Source organism: Artemia franciscana, chromosome 17 (assembly GCF_032884065.1).
Source record: "Artemia franciscana chromosome 17, ASM3288406v1, whole genome shotgun sequence".
Lineage (NCBI taxonomy): Eukaryota > Metazoa > Arthropoda > Branchiopoda > Anostraca > Artemiidae > Artemia > Artemia franciscana.
Window position 1 is genome coordinate 15,566,772 of NC_088879.1, and position 25,626 is coordinate 15,592,397.

The 25,626-nt window shown below is 35.3% G+C and overlaps 1 long non-coding RNA gene across 1 annotated transcript in view; it reads left to right on the forward strand.

The window, feature by feature from the left end:
- Positions 1–3,472: 3,472 nt before the first annotated feature.
- The window catches only part of LOC136037916 (uncharacterized), a 31,431-nt gene continuing 9,277 nt past the window's right edge, over positions 3,473–25,626 (forward strand). Inside the window, exon 1 of the long non-coding RNA XR_010620081.1 lies at positions 3,473–4,481. This is a non-coding gene — a long non-coding RNA (uncharacterized LOC136037916). The remainder of the gene's footprint in view (positions 4,482–25,626) is intronic.

The window sequence follows — 25,626 nt, forward strand, 5'->3', positions numbered from 1 at the left end:
GAAAACGTTTATATTTGATGGCAAAATTTCCTTAGCGGGTTTAAAGTTTTGCAAATACATCTCAGCAAAAATTATAAAAATTATAAAATTACAATTAATTTTTGCGATTTTATGTTTTGTTTTGCGTTTTGCTGTAAACGCACCCTTTCATCAAGCTACGGTATTAAATTATCACAATCCAAGATTTATTTGTGCCAAAAATTGGCTTTGTTAAAAGTAAAAATAATTCCGAAATGTAGATTCATTCTAAATTTCCCCAAAAATAGAAATATAAAGCTTTTCAAACATCGCATTTTGTCTTTCAACTAAGGTTCATCAGTGCAAAAAAATAAAAATAGAATAAAAAAAAATCTGCTAAGGATCAAAATCTGCTGCTATCAGATTTTTTTTTTTTTTTAACTGTACAACAGTGAAAGAAGTGAAGATAAAGGTTCTCCCTGTGCAAAACATGTTAACTAGGATTATCCTGCTTATTAGATGGCGATTGGGTGTCCATTTACAAACAATTTTCAAGATTTAGAGAATAGACACATATATTTAAGAATGTGATAGAAAAACCCAAAATAAAAGGAAAATAGTGAAGACAAAGGTTCTCCCCTAGGTTTAAACCGCAATAAGTTAAATAATAATAAATCAATAATGAACAAGTAATCTATCGCGATAAAAACTTTATTTTCTGCTTTTTAAAATCTAAATTCTGAGACTGTTACTCAGAATCATTTGGTCTGAGATTATCAGCTATTACGTTTCATACATTGTTCTTTGTGTGCATTGCTTATTTTTTGAAATGCAACAGTGACGGTTCTGGCCTCTTTTGCACCCGGGGCAAAATCTTGGTTAGCGTCCCCTCCTCCTGTCTCCCACAAAATTTTTGGGACAAACTCTAAAAAAATTTGCGTTTTTTAAAACAATTATTTTCAGTTTATTGTTAGCAAAAAATTTATTTTTAATTGTTTTATTATTAATAATTATTTTAATTATTACAATTTGATTACTTTTTAATTTATTTTTATTTTATTGATATAGTAATTATTTTTATTTATTAACGACACCCTCTACTTTAGTTTCAATAAAAATAAAATTACTAAAGAAATTACAAAATTTTCTAAAGAAAATCCAAACATACGAGGATTGTTTTTAAAGTAAGGTCCGTTTGAACAGAAGTATAGAACAAAAGATTATTTCAAAATAGTAAATTTATTTTCAGAGAGAGCACACTTCACTATATTCAACACCATGGTTGCCAGGTTTGTTCAGACACTTATCCTACCTCTCAACTAATTTTAAAGTAACCTCTGTTAAAAACTTGTTGTCAGCTCTGGTAATCCAAAATTCACTGCCATTTTTACGTCGACGTCATCATTGTAACGGTTGCCACTTAGGTGTTGCTTGAGGTCACAGCTAAGATACCAATACAGTTGTTAAAACTCGATTTATTTTTGGGACACAGTGCGCAGTAGCGATGCTAGCGGCTGGAGACAGGAAACTGGCTGTCTGAATCTAAAAGTCGGAGCAATTCACAGCTTAGATACCAGTACAAAACAAAATTCCGTTCCCGCCTATGGTGTTATAGTACGATCTACGCGTCGGAGCACGGGCTTGGAGGAGGCGCCAAGTTCAGAGCTCTCTACCAACAGCTTCGCATGGGCAAGGTAGGAGTTTTCATAACTGTATTGGTATCTAAGCTGTGCTTGAGGTGGAGAAACGGATGGTAATCGCTTGGCGCATGATCAGGACTGTTGGGTGAAGGGCCTAAAAATTCTCTGCCAAAACTGTCCAACGAATAGCAGGTTTAACCTGCAGCGTGAGGTCATGCACTGTTATGAAGAAGGACAATCCCTTTTTTCAGGATGCTATAAGTTTCTATTCCATGTTCTGTTGCCTTGATTTGGGTGTGATATGCGAAAAGTATGTTTCGTCCCCAGTTGAACCGGTTGCCACCTCAGTAAGAACCATTATGATGATGACGATGATGTAAAAACGGCAGTGAACCTATGGTTATCAGTGCTGGTGGTAAATTTTTATGAAAAGGTTACTTTAAATTAGTTGAGAAGAATAATAAGTGTTTGAACAAGCTTGTCAACTATGCCATTAAATAGGGTAAAGTATGTACTTTATTAAAATAAATTCACTTTTTAAAAATTATCTTTCGTTGTTTAGTTGTGTTCAATCGGGCCTTACTTTAAAAACACGCCTCGTATAAAAAAAAAAAAAAGCTTCTAAAATGGAGGCAATGCTTTGACCCTAGATCTTGAAAGGTCCACCCAAGGTTGTATCTAGGAGGTGGCTCTGACTCTTAAAAACGAAATGAAAATGAATATAAAGGAATTTTGATGCATTTTTAAGCTTTTTTGTAAAAAAAAAGAAAAAATACCCCTCCCTCGAACAAAAATTAGGAATATGCCCTTGGATCCACCCCACAACACTTTAAGCTGTCAAAACAAAGAAATGTATTGTCTCAAATGAGTAGTTTTCATTTTTATGCACAGAAGATTATTTTTAATAAATTAAAATTATTTCTATGTGCTCTAAGCTTTCGACAAAGTTTCGTCACAAGAAATTAAATGAAACAAAACCTTAGCGAAACTTGACACAAACAATAAGGGAATGTATTTCGTGTTTGCCTTGATATATCCTTAGAATAATGATGTGCAAGGCCATATCCAGGGGGATGGGCTTTGACCTCCCCCCCACGAAATTTTTGTCCGACTTGTAAAAACAATAAAATTGTCTAAAACCACATTTTTGATACACTTCAAAGTTTTTTCGTCCCCCTCCCCTCGAATAACAATCCTGGACAAGGCCTTGATTATCTATAAAAAAATTTTTTGGCGTTATATGAACTAGCAGGACTCAATTAAGGACAAAAGAAGTTGAAATAAATAAATAAAATCAGTTGAAATAAATATATAAAAAATCTGTATTTTGGAATAAGCTCTTGGCTTAATTGTATCTTTATTTTGTTTGAAAACGTAACCCGAGCTTTCATTGGACTTAGAAATTCCATTTATTGTACAAGAATATTTAGATTGAGGATATGTTCCAGAAATCAATTATCATTAATTTTTGTTCCTACACAACATATAACACAAAATTGCAGACAATTTGTGTTGCTATAAGTGCAGAGCAAGCTACACTATCAGCCCCCTTTATGTATTATGCGTGTTTTAGTGTCTAAAAATGTTGTTATATCCCATTGTAGGCCAAAGGTAATAACAAATAATTAATGATTGTTAATTATAATCGAGTTCAGGAAAACATCCCAAGACTGAGATTAACCGCTCAATTTGCGTGGTACTTCCGACACTTGATTTTCTGGTAATAGAAAATGTAAATACTGCCCTGTCAATATTAGTTCATTTAGTAGAAGTGTTTCGTTTGGGTTCTGGGAGCGGGATTTTGCAATTTTATTTGACGGCACTAGAGTCAGATGTTTTTTTTTTATTTTTATTATTTTTTTTTGGCTATGTCTAGATATCCTGATTCTTCTACATAAGAGTTTTTTTTTTTTGTCAAGGAAAAGTATTAGAAACTCTTAAAATCCATGGTCGCCAGTATATGTCTCTCTAACCAAAGCAGTATAAGGGAAAAGAGGGAAAGTATTTAGTGTAATCTGGAAAGTAAAAAGCGGTTGTGTACGCGTACACAGGGGTCGGAAATATGTGAAAGTGGTAAATTGAAAATAGGTTATTAAGATTCAAATATTTTTTCAGACCAACAGAAGAGTGGGGAAGGGGTAAAGTATGAAACAATCCGTTGATTAACATGAGAAATAGGTTTGGGGGTGTGATTACCCAGTCCCGCAGTCAGGGGCATCAATTGGGGCGGTGAAATCGTTGATGTGAATTCACCCCCACCACCACCCTAGATGTTTTCCTGTTTTCCTCTTCCCAAATTTTGAAAAATCCTTGTTTTTGGAGTATTTTCATTGAAAAACGCCATTTTGGTATTTCCATTTAAAAACAACAGAATTTTCACCCCACCCTATATTTTTATGAATTGATTCCAGTGCTTTAAGGAAAAAATAACTCAATTATAAAGAAGTGATACAGAACCTAACTTAATGTAATTTTTTTTTTAACGAATTCAGTGACTTTGCATATAGAATTTTCATATTATACTATGATATACTTGGAAGGAGATAAATAAATATATCCTATATTGTGATGATGATGGCAAAAAAAACAACTGAGAATTTGGATAGGAACTTTATAGTCGAATAGAGATAACAATAACAAACTTGCAAAAATTAAGCTCTCCTGTCTTATTGAGCTCGATCTTCGCCATACCCAACCTTAGAGGAAGTTTGCATTTTCTGAAAGCAAAATATAAGTTAGAAATATGTTGGCCTAGTTTCCGGAACACTGTAATTTTACTTATTTGAAAAAAAAGGAACTGTAAGATGAAGCTTAAAAACATATAAGATTTGGTAATCTACATACGAACATTTGTAGGGCGGGAATTCTTTTGGTTGTCTCAAGGTTTATTAGACCAAGCCCAGCATGCAGCATGAATATTATAAAGTATTCAAAATTTGGCTAAGAAATGGGACACATCAATTTGCGCGGGTTGGGAAGTTTCCCAAAGCGTCTAAGTAATAGCTTCAACATGTTTTCTATATTCCAAATGTAATTCGCTAGAAATTTGTAATTGCGCACGCGCGAAGGCAGAATCATGACGAAAAATGTGTAAGTGATGTGTCCTAAAAATCTTATTGATATTGGGAGTATAGGAATTTCAGCAAGCTGACTCTAGAATGCCAGTTCTGTGTCTTTCAGTGTGTTTCTGCGCAAACACCTCCTCTCTTTTCATTTGCTATTGTCTTTCATGCTATTTCTTTCATTCACTCTCAGTAGGTCGAAATAGACATATCGTGTATCTGAAACTTGACAAATAGACATGACGCAAGATGATTTTTATATTGTCGTTGAGTTTTAGTCTAGAGTGCTTTTATATTCGGAAAATAATTAGATCTCGTGTCTTGTTTTATATAAAATGTACTTTTTGTATTATACGGCGATCTCTGATTGACGAATTTTGTATTGTCTTGCCTTGAAAATAAACGCAGTTTTCAATTTTCTTTCCTTCTTTTTATTGTGACAATTGTAGTTTTTGTCTTTTTTGAGCGGTTATCGTCTCACCAAAAAAATTAAATGGCTTAACTCGCACTTTTCAAATATGGTTCAAAAGAGTGAAAAGAATTCTTCTACCGATTGCATTTGTTGACGCAAGTTCACTTCATAGGAGATGGAAACGGTAGGTCATAGCGTGGACTAAAAACTAATTCATAACCTTGAACCAAAATTTCAGCACAGTATACCAGAATGATGCCGTATTATTTAGCTACGTGGCGTATTATTTTCTTATTCAAATTCTCAAAAAAAAGTTTTTCTTCTGAAAGGCCTAAATTTTGTTTCACGCTCTCTTAATATCACATTACGTCATCAATGGAAACAGAATTACTAAACTCTTCGACAATTTTGACCAAAATGGCTATCTCAAAATTCTTATTTAATATCATATGTGGTTACGGGGCGGGTGGCAAAAAAGCGCATGCGAGGACGGCTGATTGCCTTTCAATAACTTATAGCACTTGAAAGGGGCATTGAATTTCTAATTGATGACTTTCCTCAAGTTTCTACGGCCATCTCCACACACTGGTGGCGGGAAAGAAAATAACTGAAAAGGACGCAATAAAGACACATGACTCTTTACTATAGGCAACACAGGGGCGTTACAGAGACGTAAGAAAGAATTGCGGCAAAATCGTAGTTGATGCCATAATTTCTTTTTCCTAGTCCAATCATTTTCTGAAGTAGTTCTGTGGGATCCTTGGTTTTTCCTAGAAGGTAAAAGCAATAAAACCAAAAATATGACAAAACTATTAATAAGAACATTTCTAGATATTGATGTATTTGGACTACTTTCTTGGTTATTCTTTAGAGAATTCAAAACGCTCTTTTGGTTTGAAAAATTTAATGAAACATCATGACAGAAAAATTATGAGCCTGTTTCCAAATTCAGCGCCAAGTCACAGATTCAGATTCATTTATTCAAAATTTCATATTCATCAAAATCTTCAACTTGCTCAAATGGAGAGACAAGCTCGACTACTGGACAAGACATATAAACAAAATTTAACAATCCTCATTGATACAGAACAAACAAAAAATGAACCACTATTTCATCAATAAAAAAAAACAAAAAAAAACACTATCTTTAATCAGAGTATTTGAGGTGGAGTAAGTGGAGTTGGGCCAAAATAAAATATAAAATAAAAAAAATTGTACCAACCGTTCTTGCAAGCAGATTCCATTATGTAACTTTTAAATCGTCGCTTGAAAGATCCTTTTGGTAACTCAACAAATTTATTTAATGAATTTTGTTGTCTAGTGATGGGATCATATACCGGAGGTTGAAACGGGATCTTTCATTCTTCACCAGAGGTAGTTTGTACGGGTTAACACATCTAGTTATCAGTGAATTTTGATGTTTGGACAGTAAATTCTGGTCAAAAAAGAAATTATGTACATGTTGAATCTTAAAAAACCAACTAGATAATAGGAGATGAGATTTCTGTGTAAGAGTCATTACGTCTAAAAACAGGTAAGAAGTGCTTGTTTCAGAGTAGATATCTGTACTCCTCGGGTGTTGTAAAAACTTATCTAGAATTGGAATAGCTTCGTTTTGCAGGGTTTAATAAGTGATTTAAAAGTCAGCAAAAATATAGCTGAGTAATATTGGAGGTGTGCATCAATTAGGCAAAAATATAGGATTCTTAGAACCTTATATGAGAATAAAAATTTTAGTCGGTGGAGCAAACCTATATTTCTTGATAATTTTAGTCTCAACAACGAAATATGTCTTAAAATTCATGGTAGGGTCAAAAGCGAAACATAAATATTTTGCTGTGTATACTCTTTTGATTTCATGAATAGTATCAACGGTAATTTTATTCAGAGAAATATTTTTCAACTTTTTACTCGATCTTCCCTAAATAATAAATTCTGTTTTAACAAATTTAGGGACAAGTTTGTTAATTTGGAACCAATTTTCGATGGATTTTGCAACTTCAATCAGTTTTTCTTTCAGTGCATCTAATGTTGGTGCTTTTAAACTTGCTGCAGTATCATCCGCAAACGTAATTGTTAATGCATTTTCAGGAGTAGATTTAGGGAGATCATTTATATATATTAAAATAATAGAGGTCCTAAAATTGAACCTTGCGGTACACCGATATTACTATTCGATTTCTCAGATGAATATTCACCATCAACATCTACCACAAACCTTCGATTGTGCAAATATGATTTGATTAATTTTAAAGGTGCTCCTCTTATTCCCGTATTTTCAAAGTTTTTAAATAGAATTTCGTGATTTAAAGTGTCGAAAGCTTCCTTAATATCAAAAAACAATGCAGCTGCTAAATAATTATCATCTAAAGCATCATTAATGAAAATATGTGTTGCGGCGACGGCATCTTTTATCTTTTAAAAAACCAAACTGGAACTTCGAAAAAAAATTTATCCTTTCCAGAAATGATGTAAGTCTATACTTCATTATTTTTTCAAAAACTTTAGCCAGTGGGGAAAGGAGTGCAATAGGACGGTAATTATTGGGATCTTGAGCCTCACCTTTTTTAAATATAGGGATTATTTTAGCCTTTTTCAGGAGATCAAGGAAGACACCATTTTTTATGCTCGTATTTATAACATGTGCAAGAGGTTCATATATTACTCCTGATATTTTCTTCAAAAGATTAGTCGATATATCATCTACGGAAGCCGAATTTCTTCTCTTTAAATCAACAATAGCTTTTTGGTATTCATCAAATGATACTGGTAGCATATACAATGATCTTTCTTCGTTTTAGGGCAAAAATCGTGTATAATCTGATGACTCATCCAAAAGATCTCTAACCAATTCTTCACCAATGTTACTGAAATTTTTAGCAAATAATTCCGCGATATCCTTTTTTTCAGTTGATTCAGTATTGTCATTTTCATTACTAAGAAAAGTCGGTATTGCTCTTGGTTTATTTTCATTTAATTTATCACGCAAGATTTTCCACATTTTCTGCTGGGAAGCAGCGGAAGATATTTCCTTCTCATAATAATTTCTTTCACTTTCTCTCAAAGTTCTAGTCAGAGTATTTTTGTAAAATTTGAATTTCTGGATGTTTTCATCTGACGGATAGTTGTATTTAATTTTGTATAGTCTATTTTTTTCATTAATACATTTTAACAGTCTCGGGGATATCCATGGTTTTTGTGACATTGACTTGGGTGTTTTCCTTTTAACTTTCGGACATATATCATTATAAACATCATTAAATGATATATAAAACATTTCCAACGCCTTATTTGCATCCTCAGTACTGACTACTTTCATCCAATCTATATCTCCTAGCTAAATAATTAAACAATTATACGACCTGTTTATTCATTACGTTTATTTTTTTTTAGATATGGCCAAATTAAATTCAGAAATTATCACACCGTGATCTAAAATATCGTTTAATATGACAACAGTTGAAAAACAAGTACTATTAAAAAAAATATTATCAATTAATGTTGCTCCATTATCATTTATTCAAGTTGGAATCAGACATGATGGGAGCAGTCCTTGACAAAGCATTAATTCTAAAAATTCTCTTATCTTCGAATCATTTTGCTTTGCTTCAATTTTCATTAGGTCTAGATTGAAATCACCAAAAATAAATATTTGCTTATTCATTTGTGATATTTTATTTAATAGAATTTCAAATTGCATCAAAAGTTGATCTATTTTCCGGAAGGTGGGAGATATAAAGATATCATAATTGTTGATTTTTTATTAACTTCACATTCAGGAATACACGTTTCAAAAATCATTTCTATATTCCAAATCATTAGGTCTCGTCTTATTTTCGATTTTAACTCTTTTCTTATGATAAATCCCAATCCACCACGCTGATGGTGTTTTCTACTATCATCAACAAAATCATAATCAGAAAACATTACATCGTTATTATTCCTATCATTTAAGAAAGTTTCGTTTACCGCTAAAGCTTCAATTTTATTTTTGTTAATTATGTCGTTTATGAGCTCAATGCTACTAAGTAAACCTCTGCAGTTAAAACAAGAAAAACGTACATTACTGCATGTGGGGATAGAACCATCCATAAATGAATATTTGTTTTTGGGGCTATCTTCCAAAATTTTTGCTTCATCATCCTTCACATCCCTCATGCATTCCAGTATATTAAAAGGATTTTCCTTAACTGTTTAGTTCTGCTTGCAAGATCAGGTAAATTATGTAAACTCAACATCATAAATCAACAAAAAAGCCTCACTCCAGTTAATCAACAATTTAACGAAAGACTCAAAAAAGAAAACTAATCTAAGCACATATAACAACCGCATACGTCGGAGAATTCCATTTCGTTTCGGTGGAAGTATGTTCATTCTTTCTCATTCAACAGAGAACACGCACATTTTGGCACCAATGTGTGCACACCAACACATATTTGCGCATTTATATAATGACTATTATGAACAAATCCTAACAAATCACTAAAAATGACAAAAAAAACAAATAAGAAAAATAACACAATTTATTCGACTGGTGGGATGTTATACAACTTTTTTTTTGTTTCACCCCGTCTTGGTCTATGTAGCATAATGTGGGTGGGATCCATGCAACAAAACCTTTATCCTTTATTTCTTTCTTTTTTTGATTCAGCGTAGCGCGAATCTCCCTGCAGGTTTTACTAACATCATCACTGAAGAAAACTCCATTGTAATCAAATTTTGTCGCTTTATCAAGGTCTTTTTTCCAAAGCTGGTCACGTAATTATTTATTCGCTTGAAGTACCGAGAATTGGTCATCTGAGTTCATGAGTCGTATTTTCACAAATTTATCATGTGCTTCTTTAACTTCAAAATTAATTTTTAGTTGTAAGAAGTTTTCCAGCAAATGTTCCATTTTCGTCGAGGCCTCCGGCACTGAGGCAGCCTTTAAATTCCAAGAAATAATGTTGTCTTTCTTTTCCAAATTCTCCAATATGAGGACCTTATCAGTGAGAGGGCCTGATCCATGGGTTTCTTTCTTTCGTATATCTTTTCATTCTGCCTGAATCTTTATTCTTGTATCCGAGTGGGTCGCAGTTATGATGTCAATATCATTCACTTTGGAGGTTAGACCACTAATGTCTGAACAGATTTCGGATAATTCAGATCTCAAACTTTGTATCTCTTCCAGCGTTGCTCTAACTGTTTCTAAAATGTGATGGACTGAACTGGTCAGCGTATCAATCAAATCACGTATTGTCCCTTGGGCTGTTGAATCTTGCATAGATAATCGTGTGGATTCCATATCATTACGTCTCTTTTTCTTGGTCATAATAACTATTCACCGGTGTTCATTTATTTTTATTTTATTTTATTTAAGAATTAACGACGCTTCTTGACTACTAAGGTCCCTACGTCGGCCCTGCAGTGCATTCCTGCAGCGTGATTCGATCTCTGGGTCCCGTATTACCAAGCTAAGGTCAAATCCACTGCGCCACCACAGGACAGTAAAATTTCCTTACGATGGTAAGATTTGAGCCCAAATATGGCACAAGGTCTAATCCATGTCACCATCACAAGGTAAGTCCGTCACAGGTGTTCACAAGATTAGCATAAAATAAGTCAAAATGCGCGCTCTCCGATACTGAGATGTTAACTCGAGGAAAGTATTGAATGAACTGACGCATCAGATGGAAAATTCAAATTTGAGAAATTGAAAACTTGTTTCTCATTATAGTCACTAAATAGTCATAATCTTCCAAACAAAAAAGAAAATTAAACTGCCTGACCCCTACCGACAGCTTGATTTCACGTAATCTTCAGGATCAACTCGATTTTGAGCCATCCTATTGTCTAGCCTCTCTTTATTGTGGTCTAAAAGGCCAGTGTGGTGGTAGAAACTTCGGTTTCATTGAATCAATAAAATGCTTTCTCCAGAGTATTTCCAGGCTTAATAAACCCTCAGGTTTCTGTACGTAGCAGCTTACAACTTTACGGCCATGCGGTTCTTTGTTAACCGATTGTGTTCCAATCTTTAAAGCTTCTTCAAGTACTTCGCTAGTCAACAAACTGACATTGTAATACTCAGTAATTATCGCTTCAAGTTCAGCAAGCCTGTCGAATGGAATTTTATCTTTAGCGGATTTGATGGCTTTTGCCGCTGATACAACTTTCTTCAACAAAGGATTGGTTGCTTTGACCTTGTCTATGGCCCCAATTGGAGCTCTACATTCCTGAGCTAGTCGTTTACGAAGCTCCTGATCGCAATTATTACTGATTTTATGACATGTGACACATAACAGAAGAACGTCGTGAGACGATCCTTTCGGGACAATACGATATTCTTTCGGGACAATATTTTTTCTCACGCAGGATTCTGTTTGACCACATACGACACAGCGGATTTTTTGAGGTGTCTGATAGTATTTATCACATACTCGAACAGGTCGTCAATTTGGTTCTGACTTCAGTCGAATCGTAAAAGGGTCTTCCTTCACCTGTTCTGCAAGGTCTTTACTAAGGTACCAGTCAGGATTTTTGCGAACAAGGGTGCACAAAATTTCACCATCTGGTGCCACTAAGTAACAAGTTGAATCATTTCTATCTCCCTTCATTTCTATCTTCCAATCAATCTTCAATTCACACTAATATGATTCCCTTTAGGCGAGCAGTTTTATTCCAGATTTGACATCATTTTTAGATGTCAGTTAGATGACGTTAAAATTAGGCTCTAATACTAATCCACTCTTGTGTCATAATTAACTAATCCCGAGATGACGTCATAATTAAAGTTGGTAATCTGATAATCTGGGATGCCGTCGTGATTCGTTAGCACAACATGTTATCATAATAATAATGATTTCCAGCATTTTTCAATTATGTATTTAATAAATTCTTAACACAGAATTCATTAATTACCTTGGGTAGCCGTTCGGCCCGACAGTTATAGCTACGCAGGAGTTGGTGTTATCATCTGTATTGGAAAAATACATCGCCTGGTAGCGAGAGTGAAAGGTCTTTTTGATAAACCAATACTGCCTAAAATTTATAATTCAAAGTTTGCACCTCATTTTTTTTCATCCTTCCATTTTTAAAGATTTTAAGTAAAAGGAATAAAAAGCGTATCCGTGTATACATTTTCTGGTTTTGTAAATATTTTCTTGGAATCCAGCTATGATTCAGAAATAAGTGCATCATTGAACAGAAATTACAATAAATAATCGAGTCAAACTCAAAACGAGCAAACATTAGCATTAGTGAGGCTGACAACCCCCCTGCCTTCTCAAAACCAGAGCGTAACTTCCACTTTACTGAAAACAAAATATATTTTAGATTTTTTCAGTTTTTATGGCACTTGGTATTAGCCAAGCAAAATGTAGCAATCGCAAATTCTGTCGGTCTGTCTGTCGGTCCCGGTTTCGCTACTTTAGGCACTTTCAGGTAAGCTAGGACGACGAAATTTGACAGGCGTATCAGTGACCGGACCAAATTAAATCAAAAATAGTCGTTTTCCCGATTTGAACCCTGGGGGGGGAGTGGGGGGCGGTTAATTCGGAAAAAATAGAAAAAATGAAGTATTTTTAACATACGAACGGTTGATCAGATCTTAATGAAATTTGATGTTTGGAAGGATATTGTGTCTCAGAGCTGTTATTTTAAATCCCGACCCGATCTGGTGATATTGGGGGAGGGAGTTGGGAGGGAGAAACCTAAAATCTTGGAAAACACTTAGAGCGGAAGGATCGGGATGAAACATGGTGGGAAAAATAAGCACAAATTCTAGATACATGATTGACATCACCAGAACGGATCCGCTCTCTTTGGGGTAGTTGGGGGGTGGAGGGCTAATTCTGAAAAATTAGTAAAAATGAGGCATTTCTAACTTACAAACGGGTGATCGGATCTCAATGAAATTTATTATTTAGAAGGATATCATGGGTCAAAGCTCTTATGTTAAATCCTGACCAGATCTGGTGACATTGGGGGAGGCTGGAGGGGGGGAGACCTAAAATTATGGAAAACGCTTAGAGTGGAGGGATCGGGATGAAACTTGGTAGGATAAATAATCAGAATTCTTAGATACGTGATTGAAATAATTGGAACGAATCCGCTTTATTTGGAGGAATTGGGGGGGGGATTAATTCTGAAAAATTAGAAAAAATGACGTATTTTTATCGTACGAAAGAGTGATCGGATCTTCATGAAACTCCATATTTAGAAGGACCTCGTAACTCAGATCTCTTGTTTTTAATATCAATCGGATTCAGTGTCATTTGGGGGGGGGGGGGTAAATCTTAGAAAATACTTAAAGAGGAGAGATCAGGATAAAACTGGATGGGAAGAATAAAACAAGTCTAAGATACATGACTGACATAACTGGACCGGATCCGCTCTATTTGGTGGAGTTGGGGGGGGGGTAATTCGGAAAAATAAGGTATTTGTAACTTAGGAACGGGTGATCAGATCTTTATGAAATTTGATATTTAGAAGGATCTTGTGCTTTAAAGCTCTTATTTTAAATCCCGAGCTGATCCTGTGACATTAGGGGGAGTTGGAGGGGGAAACCGGAATTCTTGGAAAAAACGAAAATTGGGGTATTTTTATCTTACGAATAAGTGATCGGATCTTAATGAAACTTGATATATCGAAGGATCATATGTTTCAGATGCTCGATTTTTGACTCGAATTGGATCCGAAGACATAGGGGGTTAGAGGAGAGAAACAGAAATCTTGGAAAACGCTTAGTGTGGAGATATCGGGATCAATCTTGATGGGAAGATTAAGCACAAGTTCTAGATACGTGATTGACATAATTGGAACGGATCAGTTCTCTATGGAGGAGCTGGCGGGTGTTAATTTGGAAAAATTAGAAAAATTGAGGTACAAAATTGAGCTCTTATTTCAAATCCTGACCAGATCTGTTAACATTGGGGGGAGTTGGAAGGGATATCGGAAATTTTGAAAAACGCTGAGAGTGGAGGAATTGGGATGAAGCTTGGTGGATAGAATAAGCAAATATCATAGATACGTGAATGATGTAACCGTACTGGATTCGCTGTCTTTGGGGGAGTTTGGGGGAGGGGCTCAGCGCTTTGGCGAGTTTGGTGCTTCTGGACGTGCTAGGACGATGAAAATTGGTCGGCGTGTCAGGGAGCTGCACAAATTGACTTTATAAAGTTTTTTTCCAAGATTCGACCATCTGGGGGGCTAAAGGGAGAGAAAAAATTTGAAAAAATGAGGTATTTATAACTTACGAGTGGGTGATCGATTCTTAATGAATTTTGGTATTTAGAAGGATATCGTGACTCAGAGCTCTTATTTTAAATCCCGACCGGCATTAAGTCTCTGATTTTCCTTTTAAATAAATCTATTGATTCATAGAATTTTGTCAGAGCTCATACCATATGAGGTCTTGGCTCTTAGCTCTTTTGGCCCCGTCACAAGTGCCATATGAGCTCTTAGCTCTTGTTGACTTTAAGAAATAAAAAATTATTAATATTTTTTTTATTTTATAGAATATAAAATTTATTTTTTTATTTTATAGAATATTTTTTTTATTAACTTTGTCTATAAATTCTTAAACCTTTTTATGACATTAACTGTATTATGAATACTATCCATTATATTATTCTTCAATAGATAAAGGAGAGCTTAAACCTTGTAGTCCTGGCAATTGGAGCAGACGCGCCTTGCTTCTTTGAGTATTATGATTGTGGCAATCAGACCTAAACTGAAAAATGACTGAGAAACATAAACGTAAGTTATTATTATTATACTTGAACATAAATGACAAGTGATAAACAACGTCATTGCAGTACTGCAATGATGCATAGGAAAATGACGTCACCGACATGAATCTTTTTTCCAAAATTAAGGCTCTTAACGAATTTTCTCAGACTTCTGACCTATCTAGATCGTTTTTTTTATGCGAGAAAATCTCAAGATACCGATTTTCCCGCAAAAACATAGAGCCGTTTCGAGAAACATAAATACACATATATGCATACAAATATTGCTCACTTATAAAGATAGATTATATATATATATATAAATATATATATATATATCATGAAAAGAGAAATCACCAATGCTACAGCACAAACACACAAAAAAAAAAAAAAAAAAAAAAAAAAGGAGACAGAAGGAGAAAAGGAAGACTGTTTTCCTAAATTAGTGATTAATATAGACCAGCACTTGAATGAGGCCTTAACCCTACTCATCCATACAATCACATAGGTCAAACAGCATAGCCACACACAATCAACAATAAAGAATAATCCATGGACAGGCAGTCATGTCGTCAATAAGTATAAGTCGTCATTTACCAAACCATAGAAAAAATAATATAGACAAATAATTCAGAGGCAACACCCAACATAAGGGCTCATCAGGAGAATACACTGGCCTATATAGGGTTTCGCCACTCTAAATTCTCTACCCAGCACAGTGTTGTGGCTACCACAGAATATCCATGGCATCCCCGCGTCAGGTATCACCCCCAAAATACATGTCTATGAAAAAAACAGCAAATGTAAAACAACCAAGTAAAACCAAAACAAGCTTATCCTGTTAATATATCCCTCCCTTTAGCAACAATAGGTAAACTAAATATTATAAATTTTACCAAATCACAAATATTAACACATTGCAAAAAACCTGAATGAACTAAACAATTATATAATTCATCTTTACCATGTGGCTAATTTTTTAAAAATTCCGCTCAAATAGAAACACAATTCAAAATAAATGGCGCTGTGACAACATTTCTCGAACCTCCGAAATTAGTCAAAAATTTCTTTAAGTATTTCTAGATAATTCTTTTGATATTTATTTAAAAGTTCGTTATAATGAAAACTAAATTTTTTAAATTGCCAAGTTAATTTATTTGCAGAAAAACCTCTTGATATCAATTTTTGGCTTAAGATTTTACATCTATTTTTAAAATCAATATAATTACTACAAATCCTTGCATAACGAAGTAACTGTGAGAAAAACGCTGAATATGTGATATTTGAGTGTATATTACTTTCAGGGAATGGGAAACTAATCACTTCAAAATCAAAATCATCCATTTTATTATACATTTTAAAACTTAATTTATTATTATCACAAATATTAATATTTAAATCTAAGAAATGATCTTCATGACCAGCGCCATGACTAGGCTCAAGAATAAGCTCTGATGGATATATATTTTTAGAAATATCAATGAAATCCTTACAATTTAAGACCAAAATATCATCTAAATATCTTTTATTATTTGACAAAGCATGTTTTAAATTAATTGGATTATTCTTATCCATCATATATTTATATTCTAGTTGACTTAAAAACAAGTCAGCTATAAATGGGCTGGCATTCCCCCCCATGGGAATTCCCATAATTTGCTTGTACAAATCACCCCCAAATTTTATATAAGTATTGTATAAAACAAATTCCAATAACTCAAAAATCATATCCAAGCTGTAACATCTCAAGTTAACTGTAGTATTAAAGCAGTTTGTCCATATGGCTTTTTTATTATAACTGTCTATTTTTAAGAACCTTTTACTAGATAAGAGGAAAGATTTCCTTATAACAGTTTTTAAATTATCTAACACTAAATTGAGTGATAAATTAGTATACATTGTCGCAAAATCGAAAGACTCAATTCTTTTAGCTGAAACCATTGTTAAAGAATCTATCACCTGCAGTGAATTATTAACACTCCAATATGGATTAAAATTCGAAAATTTTTTAATACCAGAACAATAGGTTTTAAGTTTATTTACAATTTCCTTTAAAATTAAAGAGAGGTCAGTAGCAGCAATACGGGTTGGACATTTAGCTGCTCCAGCAATAAACCGTGGTTTAGGGGGATTCTTATGAAATTTTACAGTCCAATATAGGAAAGGGAACTTTTTATATATATATATATATACGTATATATATATATATATATATATATATATATATATATATATATATATATATATATATACATATACACATATATATATATTGGATGCAAGCTTGTCTGACTGTAATGTAAAGTTGATAAATCACATACTCAAGCAAAGCTGACTGCCTTTAAATGCATGCTATTATAGGGTAAATATAACGAATATATATATATATACACACACATATATATACATATATATATACATATATATATATATATACATATATATATACACATATACATTGTATATATAGTTTCTCATTTGGGCCTTTTGGAAAACCGAGATCAATCCGTCATCAGTCAGGAGAGTGGGTGCTAAGTTTATGTTATCAAGGCATCTGATAGACGAAATAACCTTGACCGAACTTCGGGGAGGAGGAAAAGGAAGAAAATCTATATTCTGGATATGAGGACGCCAGCCGAGGGGGGTTACAAGATCTGAACATGTTGTTTCTTTCGTAAGAAAAAACATAGTTTTTAATTTGCTCTTGATCAAATATTAAAAAAAAAATTAAAAAACGCCTCTGTTTCTAAATACGCTAAAAAGTAAAAAAAAAATCCTGCAGCATTAAAGGAAATAAAAAATTTTATAGCCAAAAATAAAAGTGTAAGGCTATAATAACACATATTTTTAACTATAAATGGACAATTTTCTTCTTGTCTTTTCTACGCTATAATGTTTGTTCTTAAAGCATTTCAATTTTTCCGGGCAGCAGGAAGTTTTTTTTAATGCGTTTTAGTTTATTTGAGATAAGAGCGATTTTAAAGAAAAAATTGTTTCGAGTTTTATTTACTCCTTTGAGTATTCGGTAAATCTTCTCCCCTTGAAATTGATGGAATAAATTTCAAGCTCAAACACTGAAATTTTCACAAATACATAAAAAAAACTCAAAAACTTATAAAGATTCTGGGTCTGCTTTAGGGAAAGACCCTACCTTTCATCAATGCAACCAGTGTAGTATCTTGTCTACATAATCATTTTAGGTATTACTTCCCTGTATCCAATCTGGATTGGATTTTTGCATTCATAAACAACCTGGTTTTAGACTGATTTAATAATCATCTTCTCTAAAAATCATCTTCTCTTCTTTTTTGTGTTTCTTCGATGTTTATCTTTTTATCAATTCAACTCTACAATCAATTTGAGCTCTGAAGGAGCTAAAATTTTACCACAAACATCAATCCACAGATGGTCGGCGGATTCTTTTGTTCTTAAATTTTTCCTTCTAGTAAGTAAAGATAAAATCTACAAAAATCGTTGCTGGCGCGGGAGTTGAACTCAGGAGTCCCTTGTGAATAGTCGAGGCCACCAACCAGGACACCTAACGATTTTCTATTAGCTTCATTCCACCGAATAACAATATATAATCCATCCTGTTAAATATCATTCCGAATTATTAAACTTTTTTTCTGGATTACAAAACAGCTAAGGAAGGATTTAAGAGCCAGTTCAGGCTGGACTAAAAATCAAGCACAAGTGTGCAGATATTTTGCCAAAAACGAGTCGTTAACCTCCAATCAATGTAAGGTTAAGATTGAAAAAAAAAGACTGAAATTAGAGAAGAGGTTACAGAAAAAAAGAAAAATAATATATCTAATAAACAACTCTAAATAAACTATTATTATCTAGGAGCTATCGACCGAGATCCGTTGATTTTTGAACGGAAGGTCTATGCCAAAACACTTGCTGCTGATAGAGAAAGTCAGAAAAGAAAGCGTGCCGAGGAACTACCAGAGCAACGCGAAAGCAGACTTGCTGCTAAAAGAGAAAGTGAAAAAAGAAGGCGTGCCGAGGAATCAAAAGACCAGCAGGGAAACAGGCTTGAGGCTGATAGAGAAAGAAAGAACAGAAAGCATGCCGAGGAACTACCAGAGCAACGCAGAAGCAGACTTGCTGCTAAAAGAGAAAGTGAAAAAAGAAGGCGTGCCGAGGAATCAAAAGACCAGCAGGGAAACAGGCTTGAGGCTGATAGAGAAAGAAAGAACAGAAAGCATGCCGAGGAACTACCAGAGCAACGCAGAAGCAGAATTGCTGCTAAAAGAGAATGTGAAAAAAGAAGGCGTGCCGAGGAATTACAAGAACAGCAAGAAATCAGGCTTGCTGCTGATAGAGAAAGTAAGAAAAGAAAGCGTGCCGAGTAATTACAAGAACAGCAAGAAATCAGGCTTGCTGCTGATAGAGAAAGTAAGAAAAGAAAGCGTGCCGAGGAATCAGAGCAATCTGAAAGTTATCACCTGGCATTCAGGTACAACCCAGTCGATGATTATAGCTTGAGTAGATGTGTTCAAATCGGGACAATGTCTAAAATTTGTCCCTATTGCAAGGCCTTGAAATTCAATGGTGAAACAATGGGAATGTGTTGCGCCTCAGGAAAAGTTAAACTTCCTCTATTGGCTGCACCACCAGAGCCATTGAAGACTTTCCTTACTGGAACTACGTCAGAATCTAAGCGTTTTTTGTCAAAAATCAGACAATACAACTCATGTTTCCAAATGACGTCGTTTGGAGCCCAAATCGAAAATCCAGATCAATTTATGTCTACTTTCAAAGTAAAAGGGCAAATTTATCATAAAGCAGGGTCCCTTCTACCATTCTCAGGCGAGAATCATAAATTTTTACAATTGTACTTCATCAGTGATAGAAATTCTGAATTGAATGCACGTTGTGAAATTTCTCCCAACGTTGAAAGGACAATCGTTTCCCAATTGCAACATCTTTTCCACGAAAATAATAATTTAGTGCGTCTGTTCAAAACAGCCATCGATTTGATGCCTACTGATACTCATAAAATTGTTATTTCCACTGACAAAACGCCTCCTGGCCAACATGTGCGTAGATACAATGCTCCGACTATCGACAAAGTGGCAATCGTTATGGTCGGTGATCAGTTTTTACCTCGAGATATTATTCTTCATAAGCGAAACGCTCAGTTGTTAAGAATTGCTGAAACTCATCGATGCTTCGATGCCCTAAAATATCCTATTATTTTTTGGGATGGAGCCGACGGCTATCACTTTAATATTAAATTGATGAATCCAGCCACTAACAAAGAAATGAATAAGAAATGCAGTGCAATGCATTATTATTCCTATAGACTAATGATTCGGCAGGATGAAGAAAATTATATTTTAAAATGCCGTGAATTGTTTTACCAATTCGTCGTGGATATGTATGCTAAAATTGAATCAGGACGTTTGCTATATATCCGCCTGAATCAGACCAAGCTCCGCTCTGAACAATACATTCATTTGCGAGATGCAGTTATAAATGACGGTAATACCACAAACGTTGGAAGATTAACAATTTTACCTTCGTCATATGCTGGCAGTGCCCGTCATATGCATGAATATGCTCAAGATGCTATTGCGTATGTTCGTCTCTATGGTCGTCCAGATTTATTTATTACATTTACATGTAATCAATCTTGGGACGAGATACTGCAGCTTTTACTTCAAGGACAATCGGCGGTTCATAGGCATGACATTACGGCACGTGTCTTCCGGCAAAAGTTGAAATCACTGATAAACTACCTTGTAAAACATGAAGTGTTTGGGTCAGTGCGATGCTGGATGTACTCAGTGGAATGGCAAAAACGAGGTTTGCCACACGCACATATGCTAATCTGGCTACATAAAAAAATTACTTTGAACGAAATTGATGATGTGATTTCCGCTGAAATACCTGATAAAAATGTCGATAAGGGGTTACATGATATTATTGTAAAAAATATGATACATGGACCTTGCGGTGCACTGAACGAAAATTCACCATGCATGGCCAAAGGAAGGTGCACAAAGCAATATCCTCGACTTTTAGTACCCAAAACAATTACTGGCAATGATGGTTACCCACAATATAGAAGAAGATCTACTGAAGATGGTGGTAAAACAGCAATAATAAAGAAGCGTAACGGTAACACCATCGAAGTAGATAACCAGTGGGTTGTTCCATATTCCCCATTATTATCAAAAACATTTAATGCACACATAAACGTTGAATACTGTAACTCCGTAAAGGCAATCAAATACATGTGTAAATACGTCAACAAAGGCAGTGACATGGCAGTTTTTGGCTTGCAGCCCGAAATCAAAGATTTCGATGAAATCGTAGAATATCAGGCTGGAAGATACATAAACAGTAATGAAGCTGTTTGGCGAATTCTTCCATTTCCGATACATGAACGTAGTCCAGCTGTTGTTCACTTAGCGGTACATTTACAGAATGGTCAACGTGTTTATTTCACGGAAACCAACGTGCAACAAAGAGTCCTGAATCCACCGGATACAACATTAACAGCTTTTTTTTCGCTTTACAAAAATGATTCTTTTGCAAAAAAACTGCTGTATACTGAAGTGCCTTCGTATTACACGTGGAATACTAAAAATAAAGTATTTGAACGTCGAAAACAGGGTAAGTCAGTCGACGGCCAACCTACCATCTTCAAAGATACCACGATAGGAAGACTCTACACCCTTCACCCCAATCAACATGAATGCTTCTTTCTACGCCTGCTTTTGGTGAATGTACCCGGTCCGACATCCTTTGAGTATTTGAGGACTGTAAATGGTACTATACATGACACTTACCGTAGTGCATGCCAAGCTCTGAATTTATTGGAGAATGACCAACACTGGGATAACTGCATCAATGACGCGTGTGAAACGTCAACTCCAAGTCAAATTCGTGCATTGTTTGGCATCATTTTAACAACTTGCTCTCCATCAGCTCCTACAGAGTTATGGGAAAAATATAAGTCAAAAATGTCCGAAGATATACTCCATCGAAAACAGTTAGAGACGTCAGATATGACTTTTGATTTTACATCAGAAATTTATAACTACACTTTAGTTGTTATAGAAGATTTGTGCGTAAGTATGGCAAACAAACCTCTTCAGAATTTGGGAATGCCTTCACCTAACCGTATCGCTGCTGTTTCGACATGTGTAGAATTGGATCGTGAACAAAGTTACAGTACGAGTGATCTATTGTCGTATGTACAAAATAACATTTCCAAGTTAACGTCGGAACAAAAAGACATTTATGATACGATAATGCATTGTGTCGATAACAACGTTGGAGCAATTTTCTTTTTGGATGCGCCAGGAGGTACTGGTAAAACGTTTGTGATAAAACTGATTCTGGCATCAATTCGATCAAAAAATGATATCGCATTGGCAATTGCGTCGTCCGGAATAGCCGCAACATTGCTGCCTGGTGGAAGAACTGCTCATTCCGCTTTGAAATTGCCTCTGAACTTGCATTCTACAGAAACTCCCATGTGCAATATTTCCAAATCATCTGGGATGGGTAAAGTATTGCAGCAATGCAAACTTATTATTTGGGATTAGTGCACAATGGCACACAAAAAATCGCTCGAGGCTCTGGATCAATGCTTGAAAGATTTGCGAGGGAAGTCGAAACCCTTTGGCAGCACCTTAATATTGCTTGCGGGAGATTTCAGGCAAACATTACCTATAATACCTAGATCAACTCCTGCAGACGAAATGAATGCTTGCCTGAAAAATTCTAATTTATGGGCACACGTAAAAACATTAAAATTAACTACAAATATGCGTGTCCGATTGCAAAACGATGACTCTGGTCAAACATTTTCAGATCAATTGCTGGCAATGGGAAACGGAAAGCTCCCAGTAGACTCATTTTCAGGACGTATCCAAAAATGAATTGATTGAAAAAGTATTTCCGAATATTCTAAAAAATTATAAAAATGATAAATGGCTAAGTGAAAGAGCGATTCTCGCACCCAAAAATATAGACGTTCACGAAATCAACAATATTGTTTTGACCAAGATTCGAGACCAGGCAGTCCTTTACAAGTCAGTCGACACAGTTTTGGAACCAAATGAAGCGGTTAATTATCCATCTGAATTTTTAAATTCCATAGATCTTTCAGGGTTTCCACCACACGTGCTACAACTAAAAATAGGCGTACCAATAATACTTTTAAGAAATATAAACCCACCAAAGCTTTGCAATGGCACTCGACTTGCCGTAAAAAAAACAATGGAAAACCTAATAGAGGCCACAATCTTGACAGGGCCTTTTGAGGGTGAGGCTGTTCTTATTCCTCGCATTCCCATGATTCCAACGATCTGCCTTTTCAATTTAAAAGATTGCAATTCCCAATTCGATTAGCATTTGCAATCACCATTAACAAAGCTCAAGGTCAATCATTAGAAAAATGTGGTATAGATCTTAATACTGATTGTTTTTCCCATGGACAATTGTATGTTGCATGTTCGAGGGTCGGTAAACCTGACAATCTATTTATATGCAGCGACAATCGGATAGCGAAGAATGTTGTATATTCGCAAGTTTTACGCAGTTAATTTGTATTTTGGAACCAAATGAAGCGGTTAATTATCCATCTGAATTTTTAAATTCCATAGATCCTTCAGGGTTTCCACCACACGTGCTACAACTAAAAATAGGCGTACCAATAATACTTTTAAGAAATATCAACCCACCAAAGCTTTGCAATGGCACGCGACTTGCCGTAAAAAAAACAATGGAAAACCTAATAGAGGCCACAATCTTGACAGGGCCTTATGAGGGTGAGGCTGTTCTTATTCCTCGCATTCCCATGATTCCAACGGATCTGCTTTTTCAGTTTAAAAGATTGCAATTCCCAATTCGATTAGCATTTGCAACCACCATCAACAAAGCTCAAGGGCAATCACTATAAAAATGCGGTATAGATCTTAATACAGATTTCTTTACCAATGTACAATTGTATGTTGCATCTTTGAGGGTCGGTAAACCTGACAATCTATTTATACGCACAGACAATGGGACAGCGAAGACTGTTGTATATTCACAAGTTTTACGTAGTTAATTTGTATTGTATCTATCTATCTATCTATCTATATAAAAACGAGTTGTGTGTATGCATGTTTGTTTGTTTGTAAAAAGAGCGTTTGCATATGACGTCATTATTAGTACATACGGCTTTGTATATGGACAGACAATGGGAAAGCCAAGAATGTTGTATATTCGCAATTTTTACGTAGTTTGAAACACATATATAAATCTATCTATATTCACAGGTGGGACACAGGGACACAACTACAATGGCGCGTAACTAATATGGCACGTAACGACTTACGCGCGCGGGGGGGCTTGGGGGGGCGCGTCGGCTCCATCCCAAAAAATGATAGGATATTGTAGGGCATCGTAGCATCGATGAGTTTCAGCAATTCTTATTAACTGAGCGTTTTGCTTATGAAGAATAATATCTCGAGGTAAAAACTGATCACCGACCATAACGATTGCCACTTCGTCGATAGTCGGAGCATTGTATCTACGCACATGTTGGCCAGGAGGCGTTTTGTCAGCGGAAATAACAATTTTATGAGTATCAGTAGGCATCAAATCGATGGCTGTTTTGAACAGACGCACTAAATTATTATTTTCGTGGAAAAGATGTTGCAATTGGGAAACGATTGTCCTTTCAACGTTGGGAGAAATTTCACAACGTGCATTCAATTCAGAATTTCTATCACTGATGAAGTACAATTGTAAAAATTTATGATTCTCGCCTGAGAATGGTAGAAGGGACCCTGCTTTATGATAAATTTGCCCTTTTACTTTGAAAGTAGACATAAATTGATCTGGATTTTCGATTTGGGCTCCAAACGACGTCATTTGGAAACATGAGTTGTATTGTCTGATTTTTGACAAAAAACGCTTAGATTCTGACGTAGTTCCAGTAAGGAAAGTCTTCAATGGCTCTGGTGGTGCAGCCAATAGAGGAAGTTTAACTTTTCCTGAGGCGCAACACATTCCCATTGTTTCACCATTGAATTTCAAGGCCTTGCAATAGGGACAAATTTTAGACATTGTCCCGATTTGAACACATCTACTCAAGCTATAATCATCGACTGGGTTGTACCTGAATGCCAGGCGATAACTTTCAGATTGCTCTGATTCCTCGGCACGCTTTCTTTTCTTACTTTCTCTATCAGCAGCAAGCCTGATTTCTTGCTGTTCTTGTAATTCCTCGGCACGCTTTCTTTTCTTACTTTCTCTATCAGCAGCAAGCCTGATTTCTTGCTGTTCTTGTGATTCCTCGGCACGCTTTCTTTTCTTACTTTCTCTATCAGCAGCAAGCCTGATTTCTTGCTGTTCTTGTAATTCCTCGGCACGCCTTCTTTTTTCACATTCTCTTTTAGCAGCAAGTCTGCTTCTGCGTTGCTCTGGTAGTTCCTCGGCATGCTTTCTGTTCTTTCTTTCTCTATCAGCCTCAAGCCTGTTTCCCTGCTGGTCTTTTGATTCCTCGGTACGCCTTCTTTTTTCACTTTCTCTTTTAGCAACAAGTCTGCTTCTGCGTTGCTCTGGTAGTTCCTCGGCATGCTTTCTGTTCTTTCTTTCTCTATCAGCCTCAAGCCTGTTTCCCTGCTGGTCTTTTGATTCCTCGGCACGCCTTCTTTTTTCACTTTCTCTTTTAGCAGCAAGTCTGCTTTCGCGTTGCTCTGGTAGTTCCTCGGCACGCTTTATTTTCTGACTTTCTCTATCAGCAGCAAGTTTTTTGGCATAGACTCTTTGAGCATCTTCATCAGTCATTGTAAACTTAAACATTAATAGATTTCTATGCGAACATATGTCTTATA